The sequence below is a fragment of the Nicotiana attenuata genome, unplaced genomic scaffold (genome assembly GCF_001879085.1).
Source record: "Nicotiana attenuata strain UT unplaced genomic scaffold, NIATTr2, whole genome shotgun sequence".
Classification (NCBI taxonomy): domain Eukaryota; kingdom Viridiplantae; phylum Streptophyta; class Magnoliopsida; order Solanales; family Solanaceae; genus Nicotiana; species Nicotiana attenuata.
This window is the reverse complement of record NW_017670976.1, coordinates 88,706-100,149: the sequence shown is the minus strand read 5'-3', so window position 1 is coordinate 100,149 and position 11,444 is coordinate 88,706.

The window sequence follows — 11,444 nt, the reverse complement described above, 5'->3', positions numbered from 1 at the left end:
CATCAATTTAAGTTTTCGGAAGGGCGTGGAATGCCGGTTATGGATCTTCGGAGCGAGGTGAGTCTCCTTTCTAACCTTGTAAGAGGGAATTGTCCCCATAGGTGAATTTATTGGTTATGTGCTCCTATTTGTGGGGGCTACGTACGCACGACTTGACGAGAGTCCGTGCGTAACTACTATTATGTTATTGTCCGGGTAGTCTAGGATCCAAAAGCATGATGTACTTGGAATACTTGTAATGTTATTGACAGTTTGAATTGCTGAAATTCTATCGAATTGGTAAATAAATTTGTAAGAGAATTAAACTTTATTCCTTAAATCATTAAAAGAGAAATGGCTTCTAATGGGATGAATATTCCCCGTAAAATTCTTAATTTGCGGTTGAGCACGTGTTTCTATGTGTACCTGCGTCGCATGTATGGTACGTGAGCAGGGTGATTGTTTATTTAAATTTGACCGCGTCGCATGTATGATTCGCGAGCGGGGTAATAGATGCATCTATGGTTCGTGTCGTTCGACCCTCGACAGTGCACATTTTACATTCATGTTGGATCGGGCCGTACGACCTCGGCATGAGATGCGCATGCTTATATTGCTTGCCTTGACATTTATTGACATTTGTAGCTGCTCTCCCGACTTGAGATAATTGTTAATTAAAGGATTATGAATCCGGAGGCTTTTTATAAAAAAGAAACTTTTTACCTGTCTAGCAATTCATTTGTATCTACTGTTGATCTTAATAAATCCGTGAGTCATCGTGTTAATAATATTATTACTGAACCTTTAGTAAGTGTCGAAGTTGTCATCTCGTCTCTACTTCTTCGAGATTATGCGGGATACTTACTGAGTACACGTTGTTTTTGTACTCATACTACACTTCTGTGCATTTTTGTTGCACAGGCACATGTACTACTAGTAGCCTACTGAGCGTAGCAGCATGGATGATACTGGGATTAGGTGAGTTGCATTACTCGAGGCGGCCCGCAGCTAGTATAGTACCTTCCAGTATATTGTATTTACTTTCTGTCCTTTTGTATTCCGGACGGATGTTGTATTGTATTGTCTCTTAGAAATAGCTCATGCACTTGTGACACCGGGTTCTGGGGATGTCTATGGGTTTATTCGGAAGTTTAAAATTGTTAAATATTTCATTATATATTCAATGGAATTTATCACGTATTGTTTAAACGCATAAAATAAGTAATTTCAGAAATATTTAAAACGAGAAGTTACTAGTTATTTGTTGTTGGCTTGCCTGACAGTGGAGTCCGGCGCCATCACGACCATTAGTGGATTTTGGGTCGTGACAGATCTTGATGGTATCGGGCCCGTCTTTTGGTTCCGGAGCCCGATACAGGTTTAAAATAATATTTAAGTCGAATCTGTGAAATTTGGTAAGAATCGGAGTTGATTTGATATGAATCGGACCATAGGCTGAGAAAATAGAAATTTTGAACTATCTTATGAATTTCATGAATTTGAGGTTAAATTCGTAGTTGTTGAAGTTATTTTGATGATTTGATCGCACGAGCAAGTCCATATGATATTTTTAGACTTGCGTGCATGTTTGGTTTGGAGCCCCGAGGGCTCGGGTGAGTTTTGGATAGGCCACGGAGTGAGTTTGGACTTGGAGAAAATTGCTGTTGCATCTGGTATGTGTTGCAGGCTCTGATCTTGCAATTGCGAGGTCAGGCTTCGCAATTGCGAGCCTAACAGGTTTGGCAATTGCGAGGGCTTTCGCATTTGCGAAGAAAGCCCAGGCCTGCATTGTTCGCATTTGCGAACGTCCCTTCGCAATTGCGAAGTCATCAGGGAGGGGCCAGTCATCGCAATTGCGACAAAATGCTCGCAATTGCGAGAGGAGCAAACATGCAGCAGGTTTGCAATTGCGAAGCCTGTCTCGCAATTGCGAAGCTCCAGTCGCAATTGCAACATCTGCACCTGAACAAAACATCATTTAGACGAGATTTCAACTATATTCTTCAAAATTTCGAACCCTAAGCATCCCTAGGCAATTTTTCAAAGACTCAAAGTTCTCCAAATCATAGGTATGTGATTTCTAACTCATCTTCTTCAATCTAATTTATCTTTTTACATGATTTCACTTCAAAATCTAGGGTTTTCATGGGAAATTGGGTGTTCTTAAGTATAAATTAGGATTTTCGAATTTTGGGGATTTGGACCTCAATTTGAGGTCGGATTTCAAAAACCAATTGCATATTTGAGTTCGTGGGTAAATGGGTAATAGGGTTTTGGTTCGAACTTCGAGTTTTGACCAAGCGGGCCCGGGGTCGGTGTTTGACTTTTTGGGTAAAACACTGGGAAATCTATATTCATGCATTAGAATTGATTTATTTATCATTTATTGATGTTATTAAGTACATTATGACTAGATAGAAGCGGATTGGAAGTGGAACCGAGAGGTAAAGCGGTAATTGAGGCTTGATTTTGCCCGTGGAATTGAGGTAAGTGTTTGGCCTAACCTTAGCTTGAGGGAATAGGTGTTGTGGTCTTGTTTGCTAAGTGTTAGTGTTGAGTACGATGTATAGGTGTGGTGACGAGTATCTATACGTTGGTGTGGAGCATGCAAGTGAATCTTATATTATGACCGTTATGTCTTTTATCACTTACTGTTCATTCTTAAAAAGATGTTTCTCCATGTCGAGCAAGTCTTATGATATTGATGAGTATTTGATCATTGTTGAGTATTGACTCAAGTTGAGAATAACTTTGTGAATTTAATTGTTGAAACAAGATTGGTTTTAGTTGATTCCCATGCTGGGATGTTGTTGCTTCTACTGTTGATTCCCTTGCCGGGATGTATTGTTTGTATTGGTTGGGTGAGGAAGAGTGTAAAGCACGAAGGGTGATGCCGTGCATGATATTGTGAGTGAGTGTTAATGCACGAAGGGTGAGGCCGTGCCGATATTGTGAGTGTTAATGCACAAAGGGTGATGCCGTGTCGATATTATGAGTGTTAATGCACGAAGGGTGATGTCGTGTCGATATTGTGAGTGTTAATGCATGAAGGGTGATGCCGTGCCGATATACTGAGACTTAATGCACGAAGGGTGATGCCGTGTCGTTTCTGTTGTTTTCTTATGGTGAGGACGAGAGTAAAAGCACGAAGGATGATGTCGTGCACGTGTCACTGTTTCCTTATTTCTGTTGATACAAATATGGTGTTCATTATGCTTCTCTATTGAATTACTATTAGAATTGATATTCCTCACAGCATGTTCCCCTTCCCATCTTTATCTGTTATTTCTAGTTATTATTTTTCTATTCGTATATGACTTAACTGCACAGGTTTATATGGTTGTCATGTCCTAGCCTCGTCACTACTTCGCCGTGGTTAAGATCGACACTTACCAGTACATGGGGTCGGTTGTACTGATACTGCACTCTGCACTTTTTGTGTAGATTTCGGTGCCGGACCTTGTGAGTAGCTTGAGGTAGCTGCCTTCAGTCCAGGGACACTGTAGATATGTGATTTTTTACCCTCCCCAAGATTTTACATATTTTAGCATATAAATATTTAGTTTAGGTCTAATATCGATATTTTAGCTAGTTTTGACCCTTTCACTTTATTTTATAACAAAAATAAAAATTACAAAAAATATTTTCTTTTTTTTAGCTAATCTAGTTACTTTTAATTTATCTACTTTACATAAAATTCAAAAAAAAAATACAAAAATAGTTCCACTTTATTTTTAGGAATATTATTTTTTGCAATGATTTTAATCTAATTCCATTTTTATCTTTTAGTATGATATTTGAAAAATACCAAAAAAATAGGTTTGTTTTAACGGTTAGTCTTATTTTAATAGTTATTTTACTTAAGTAGAATTAATTAGTAAATGGTTTGGTATTTTTGGTCTTGTTTTAGAAAAAAAAGAGTATGAAACTTGGGACTAATTTTGTTTGGTCTTAATTGAAAAAAGGCCCAATTTAGAATAGCCCAAAACATTGAGCCAATACCCATTCCCCAGTTGAACTAACCTAATTCCTACCCCTATAAAATAAAGCTAGACTCCAAGACCTAGACCCTAGACACTCAAGAAAGCGGCAGACCTTTTTTTACCCTCCCAATCGAGCTGCTAGGAGTAAAACTTCAGAGCATCATCATGTGGAAGAGCTTGAAAACTTTGTTGAGTTGAAAAAAATTAATCCAGCTAGTCAACCAATTAGCTCTCTTGCTGCTGCTAGTAATTGTCGCTAGAGATAATTGAGAAAGCAATTATACGAAATGGCAGCAATCGCCGTTGGTGACATCATTCCCAATGGAACTGTATCTTACTTCGACGAGCAAGATTAGATGTAGGGCGTTTCAGTACACTCATTTGCTCAGGGCGAGAAAGTCATTCTCTCCGCCGTTCCCGGAGCTTAGCGCTTTGTCATTTTCAAGGATCTGATTTGACTGGAGGTTTTAGTTTATCTGAGGTCGATTTGGGTTTTGAGCTTTTCGGTGTCGATTCGAGGTTCCGGTTTGTAATTTCGGTGTTTCAGTCCAAGGGTCGTTGCCTTGTTTAGCCCGATTGATTTGCAATTTTCAGCTTTGTTCATCAATAAAAGGTCCATTTCTCAATGGCGCGTGTGTTGGTTGATTTGTGATTCTACGTTGTTTGAGTAGCATGTTTTAGTTTTTCATTTAAATTATTTTAATTAGTTTTTATTTCGATTGTGATGTATCTCGTCTAGTCTTGGTTCTTGAATAAGTGCTTTTAATTGGGTAGATAGAAAAATTGGAGTTGTTTCATTCTTGGCAAGAAATAAGAATGGGCCATAAGGTGGGTTTTGGACCATAAGAAATCTAGGCAAGTAATAGATCATGTTAGTTAGCCTATTTGCCCCAATGATATCTTGTTCATTAATTTGGCATCACAACAATCTCAAAGATTAGGAAAATAATTCAACTGCGCTAGTTGCTTTAGGCGCGATCAATAATAAATTATCGTGGCCATGGGTACGGTTACCGTGGCATGGTCACGATACGTAAATCCCAATTCGGGGGTGCATTTCATGTAACCCGGTTATAACAACTTCGAGTAATAAAACCCTTTAAAATAAATTGAGGCGTGCCATGCCAAACAAAATTTATAATCCATGGCCCTCATAAGATTAGATTCAAGAACTAACACTTATAGAAAAAGGTTTGAGGTGTGCCATAAATAAATTAAATCATCTATGGCCCTCACAAATATTAATTTAGATATTAAAAATGAACTTCGTAGTTTGTTGTAGGTGCGTTAATTATATAATTATCACGGTTACTAAAATCCGAGGGTACATTTCATGTGGCCCGGTTCTAATTTCCAACAAGGTTAAATAGAACGTGTCGTGGATCACGGGTGCATTTCATGTAGCGTGGCTTGCGATATGTTTTAAATAACCTTGAATTAATTCTTTAAACAAATAAAAGCGGTTATAAAGTTAAAAGATGCACATAGGTTTAAAAGTGTTTTAAAATCAGATAATTAGGCCAATAATAATAGTTGAGCGACCGTGCTAGAATCACGGAACCCGGGAATGCCTAATACATTCTTCCGGGTTAACAGAATTCCTTACCCGGATTTCTGTGTTCGCGGACTATAAAATAGAGTCAATCTTTCCTCGATTCGGGATTTGAACCGGTGACTTGGGACACCATAAATTATTCCAAGTGGCGACTCTGAATTTTAAATAAGATAATCTCATTTCGATTGTCACTTAAATTGGAAAAACTCCCTATCACCCCTCGGGTGTGTAAAAAGGAGGTGTGACAGCTCTGGCGACTCTGCTGGGGACAAAAACCCTGAACTTTTGATTCAGGGTTCAAGAATTCGAGCTTAGAATAACTGTTATACATGGCTTTATTATCTGATTTTTACATGTTTGAGCCTAATGTGCTAAATGTTGCTTTTTACCGCTTTATATTGCTTGAACTGTATATAAACTGTTACGAAACCCTCTTCTCTGTGAGTCTTCTAAATCATCTGGGAAGTGTACACTTCGTGTGACTTCTTTTCTGTTAGAGTCATATCCCAATTTTAGAACGAGGTTTGGACAAGTTGCAAAGCCGGTGAAGCTTCTGTATTCCCGGTATGCTGCCCCCCCTCGGCTCGAGCTGTCCGCTCGGGTAAGACAGGTCTGGAACCATACACCGAGGTTTTCAAACCTAGAATAATATAGCCTCATGCCGGATCCCTAGTAGGAACGCTTGTTTGCATCACACGCATTTGACTTTGGGGACAACACAGGGGTTGAGTTCGTCTAGGACAGGTGTACCCAAACTAAAAGACCATCTTGATGCATCTTACGTGCTACTTGCGTATCTGTTTGGTTCGGCTTGCATGTTGACTGGCTTCTAGAATAGGGAAAGAAAATGAAAAAAATGACAACAAAAAAAGAAAAGAGAGTGAGCGGTAGGTATTTGAAAAATTTTGAAACTCTGCCAAATTTTGAAAAAAAAAAAGAGAAAGAAAGTAAGTCAATGTTTTCAAAAGTCATGTTTCCTCTATTCCGTCAAAACTGGTCGAACTACGCGGGTCTGATTCTCACCGGATGTGAGATACGTAGGCAAACCTCATCGGTTCCGGCACCCAATTTTCAAAAATCCAAAAATATTTTCCTTTACTTCCTTCTTTAGAAAAGTCTTTCTTTGAGACCCCAATTTTCAAAAATCCAAAAATATTTTTCTTGACTTCCTTCTTTAGAAAAGTATTTCTTTGAGACCACAACTTTTAAAAAAAATCCAAAAATATTTTCCATTACTTGCTTCTTTAGAAAGTCTTTCTTTTAGACCCTATTTTCTTTTAATTTCTTCTCAAAATCCAAAAATATTTTCATTCTTCTTACAAAAATTGAAAAGAAAATTCAAGATTCAAAAATATTTTCTTTTTCTTTAGAAGCATTTCTGTTGGCCCAAGTTCAGATGAAGTTTTGAAGATTGACAAAATGAACTCAGTCATGAACCAGGTCCATCATGTGAGACATACACACTGTTGATATATTTATTCATGTCACAGACGTGTCAAGATAAGTCTCAAGGGTCAGCAACAATCAGTAACAATATCTTCAGAGTTGATCGAAAAGGTTGCATAGGATAAGGAGTTGAAGTCTCCTTATGTAAAGAGAACTACATCCGGATCAAGGATATGGATTGGAGTTTGAGTTGTTCTAGGACTCGAATTTGATGAAGGATCAGCAATTCGAGTTTTAATCAAACTCTTATTACTAACTCTATAAATAATAAAGATTGTTCTCTTTTACAGGTGATTGCACATACGCAGAAGTTAAACTAAATTGAGAGCAAAAGAGCTAGGCGAATTTTGTAAGCAATTTATGTGTGATTCGAGTGTGCAAATCTGAAGCTACATGAACCAAGAGTGAAGAACCAATTCCATTGTGTTTTTTCTTTATTTCTAGTTCAATTGTAGTAGGTGTTTCATATTGTACCTTTCAGCTTTCATAGAAGCAATTGTATTAGGTACTTTGAGTATTCAAGTTAGAGTTAACTTGAAAGTGTCGCAGCAGTTGAGGCTGTGTGCCATACTGGGATTAGAGTTTAATCCTTAGGTTTACAAGAGTTTGTAAATGCTGTTTTTGGCTCAGTGATTTTAGTGGACGTTTGGGAAAATCCTACTGAGTAGTAGGTCATGGTTTTTTCACCTTTTGAGCAAGGTGTTTTCCACGTAAAAATCTCTGTGTTCTTTATTTTATGCACTCTTAATTTCGCAAACAGTTATAGTAAGTATATCTAGAAGAACCAGGTTCTTCTAGTGCGAAAATTAGGTACCACACCAATCACCCCCCCCCCCCCTTGTGTGGTATTGACGTTTAGAACATCAATTGGTATCAGAGCAGGTTATCCTTGAAGAGGCTAACCCCTTAGGAAAAGATCAACATGAGTGCACCACCTGGGAACCGGGAAGGGCAATCCACTGCCAGGCCTCCACTTTTCAATGGTCAGTACTATTCTGGTGGAAGAACAGAATGAGAGATCACATTATAGGGGAAGATTATGAACTTTTGGACATAGTCACTGATGGTCCCCTAACAACCACTAAGAAGAATGCTGAAGGAATTGATGTGCCAAAAACAAGGGTTGATTGTACTGCTGAGGACCTGAGGAAGTGGGAGAAAAATGCTAAGGCCAAGAAGTGGCTTGTATGTGGTCTAGTACCAGACGAATACAGTAGGATCCAAAGCTGTACAACTGCTAAGGAAATATGGGACACTCTGCAAGTGGCTCATGAAGGAACACCTCAAGTGAAAAGATCAAGAGGAACACTTCTGTATTCTCAATATGAGAATTTTACTATGAAGGAAGGAGAAACTATCTAGGAGATGTATACTAGATTCACCACTTTGACAAATGAACTTGAATCTCTTGGAAGGATTATTCTTGAAGAAGACAAGGTTGAGAAGATTCTGACAAGAGTTCTGCCAGTCACATGGGAAAGCAAAATCACTGCCATTCAGGAATCCAAGAACATTGCTACTCTCAGACTGGATGAACTAATTGGAAATTTAACTGCCTATGAAATGAGGAGACAAACCATGAAGATGGATACCCCCAAAAAGGAGAGAAGCTTAGCTCTCAGAATTGCTGAAGGTGCAGATTAGGAAGATGATGAAGTGGCTATGATCACCAGGGATTTCAAGAAGTACCTGATGAGAGGAAAGAGTTCTTCAAGAGGTACAAACTTCAACAAATCAAGAGCTCCGGAGAAACAGACCAATGAGGGATGCTACAAGTGTGGTAAGACTGACCACATAATAAAAAACTGCCCTCAATGGGAAATTGAGTGGAAGAAAGAAAGAGTTGAACGAAGGAACAGGAAGAAGGAACAGGTTCAACCAAAGAGAAACAAAGGTTCAACCAAGGCTATGGTTGCTGCTTGGGGAGAAACTTCAGATGAAGACTCAGAAGATGAAGCTGAGGAGGAGCAAGCACTGATGGCCATCGGAGAATCAAATGATGAACAAGAGGTAAGTATTCTTCATCTCAAAGACAAGATTAAGTTCTTGTCTAAAGAAAGGCTGGCTGAGCTATTAACAGACTTCATTGATGAGTCTGAGATAATTAATAATGAGAAGGCAGTTCTGTCTAGGGAATGTGTGATTCTGAAAGCAAAATGCAAAAGTCTAGAATCTAGGGCAAATGAGAGTGATAACAAAAATGCTGAGTTGAAGAACCAGGTTCTTGAACTTGACAACAGTGTCCTAGAACTTAGGTCTGAAAATCTGAAACTGAAATTAGGAACAGGAAAGAAGATAGCTGATCACACATATCTCACTCTAGAAGAAAATTTGGGGAAAATGAAAGATGAATTATACAGGAAAGATGAATTCATTAAAGTTTTGAAAGAAGATCTAGGGAAGGTAAAACATGAACTAGACAGAACTTGCAAGTGGAACAAGGCTTCTGATGCTCTCTCCTGGTTGCAAGAGCATCATAGCAGTAACAAAAGAGGACTTGGCTATGGGACTCAAGCTCCTAAATGGGATCCAAAAAGCAAGTACCTCACTCTTCCTGAAAATAAAATCTGCACACACTGTGGTAAGACTGGCCATTACAAATATGAATGTAATGCAAAAGAAAAGGCCAGTCAAAGAAACAAAGCTTTTGTTCAAGGAAAGTATAAGCTGCCTAGTTGGGCAAGAAAGAATCTGATTCATCCTTTTGCCCATAGAAAGGGACCCAAACTAGTTTGGGTTCCTAAGACTAACCCCTGATTTCCTTTTGCAGGTCCAAGTGAAAGGGAGGAGCCAAATATGGTATATGGATAGTGGCTGCTCACAACATATGACTGGGGACAAGGACCGGTTCCTTTCACTTGAGGACCTAAAGGGAGGTAATGTCTCATTTGGTAATGGAAAGAAAGGTGAGATCATTGGGGTTGGAAAGGTAGGCAAATCAGATTCTCATTCCATAGAGAATGTCTACCTGATAGATGGCTTGAAATATAGCCTAATAAGTGTGTCACAACTGTGTGACAGAGGTAACCTTGTGGCTTTTACCTCCACCAAATGCTTTGTGATTAACCTTACCGCTGACAAGATAGTTTTNGCCTTAGATAAGGTGAAAGTGATCCAGGAGAGACTTCGTACAGCTCGGTCGCGTCAGAAGAGTTATGCGGACCGGAAGGTTCGAGATGTATCTTACATGGTGGGCGAGAAGGTTTTGTTGAAGGTTTCGCCTATGAAGGGCGTTATGAGATTTGGAAAGAAAGGAAAGTTGAGTCCACAGTTCATTGGTCCTTTTGAGATACTTAGGAGAGTTGGGGAGGTGGCCTACATGCTTGCTTTGCCACCCAGCTTGTCGGGAGTCCACCCGGTATTTCATGTTTCTATGCTCCGGAAGTATGTTGGAGACCCGGCCCATGTGTTAGACTTCAGCACGGTTCAGTTAGATGATGACTTGATTTATGATGTGGAGCCAGTGGCTATCTTGGGTCGTCAGGTTCGAAAATTGAGATCAAAGGATATAGCTTCGGTGAAGGTGCAGTGGAGAGGTCGGCCCGCAGAGGAGGCTACTTGGGAGACCGAGCGGGAGATGCGGAGCAGATATCCTCACTTGTTTGAGACTCCAGGTATGTTCCTTGACCCGCTCGAGGACAAGCGTTTGTTTTAGTTGGGGAGGATGTGACGACACGGCCCGTCGTCACGTGAGTTACCGCCCCGTTGTCCCCATAATATGTTCCCCTGCATTTCAGTATTGGTATTTGAGGTGATCGGATGGAATTGGATTGGTTTTAGTTGGAAATGAGGCACTTAGCCTCTTAGAAGGAAGCTTGTTTTGGAAAAGTCAACCGGAAGTTAACTATGTAGTTAGAGGGCTCGGATGTGAATTCCAATGATTCGGTTAACTTCGGGGGATGATTTGTGACGTAGGAGTGTGGTCGGAATTGAATTTGGAGGTCCGGTGTAGAATTAGGCTTGAATTGGCGAATGATGAATTTTGGCGAATTCCGGTTGGTAGGTGAGATTTTGATCCGGGGGTCGGAATGGAATTCCGAGAGTTGCAGTAGCTTCGTTGGGTGATTTTGACTGGGAAGTAATTGGAGGTAAGTCCTATGGTCTAGAAATATCATTTTATTTGAAGAATCTACTTTTAATTCTTGGAAAAATTGGGAAAAATTGGAAGAACTAGGGCTTATATTTTGGAATGAAAAATTGGGTTTTGGAGGGGCATTTGAACTCCGATTTTGATGAATTTAATATGTATGGACTCGTGGCGAGACGAGAAATCCGGTGATATAAATTTTGTAATTTTTCGTGAAGTGGGCCCGGGGCTCGGGTTTTGCCAACTTCGTGATTTTGGTTGTTTTTCGAGTCTTTTCGATTGGGTTACGATTTGTTAGCCTATTGTGACGTATCCTTTGTGGTTTTGGTCAGATCCTACGCGCGAGGAGGTCGATTCGAGAGGGAAAGGCTTGGCGAGCTAGGTTATCGGCCGA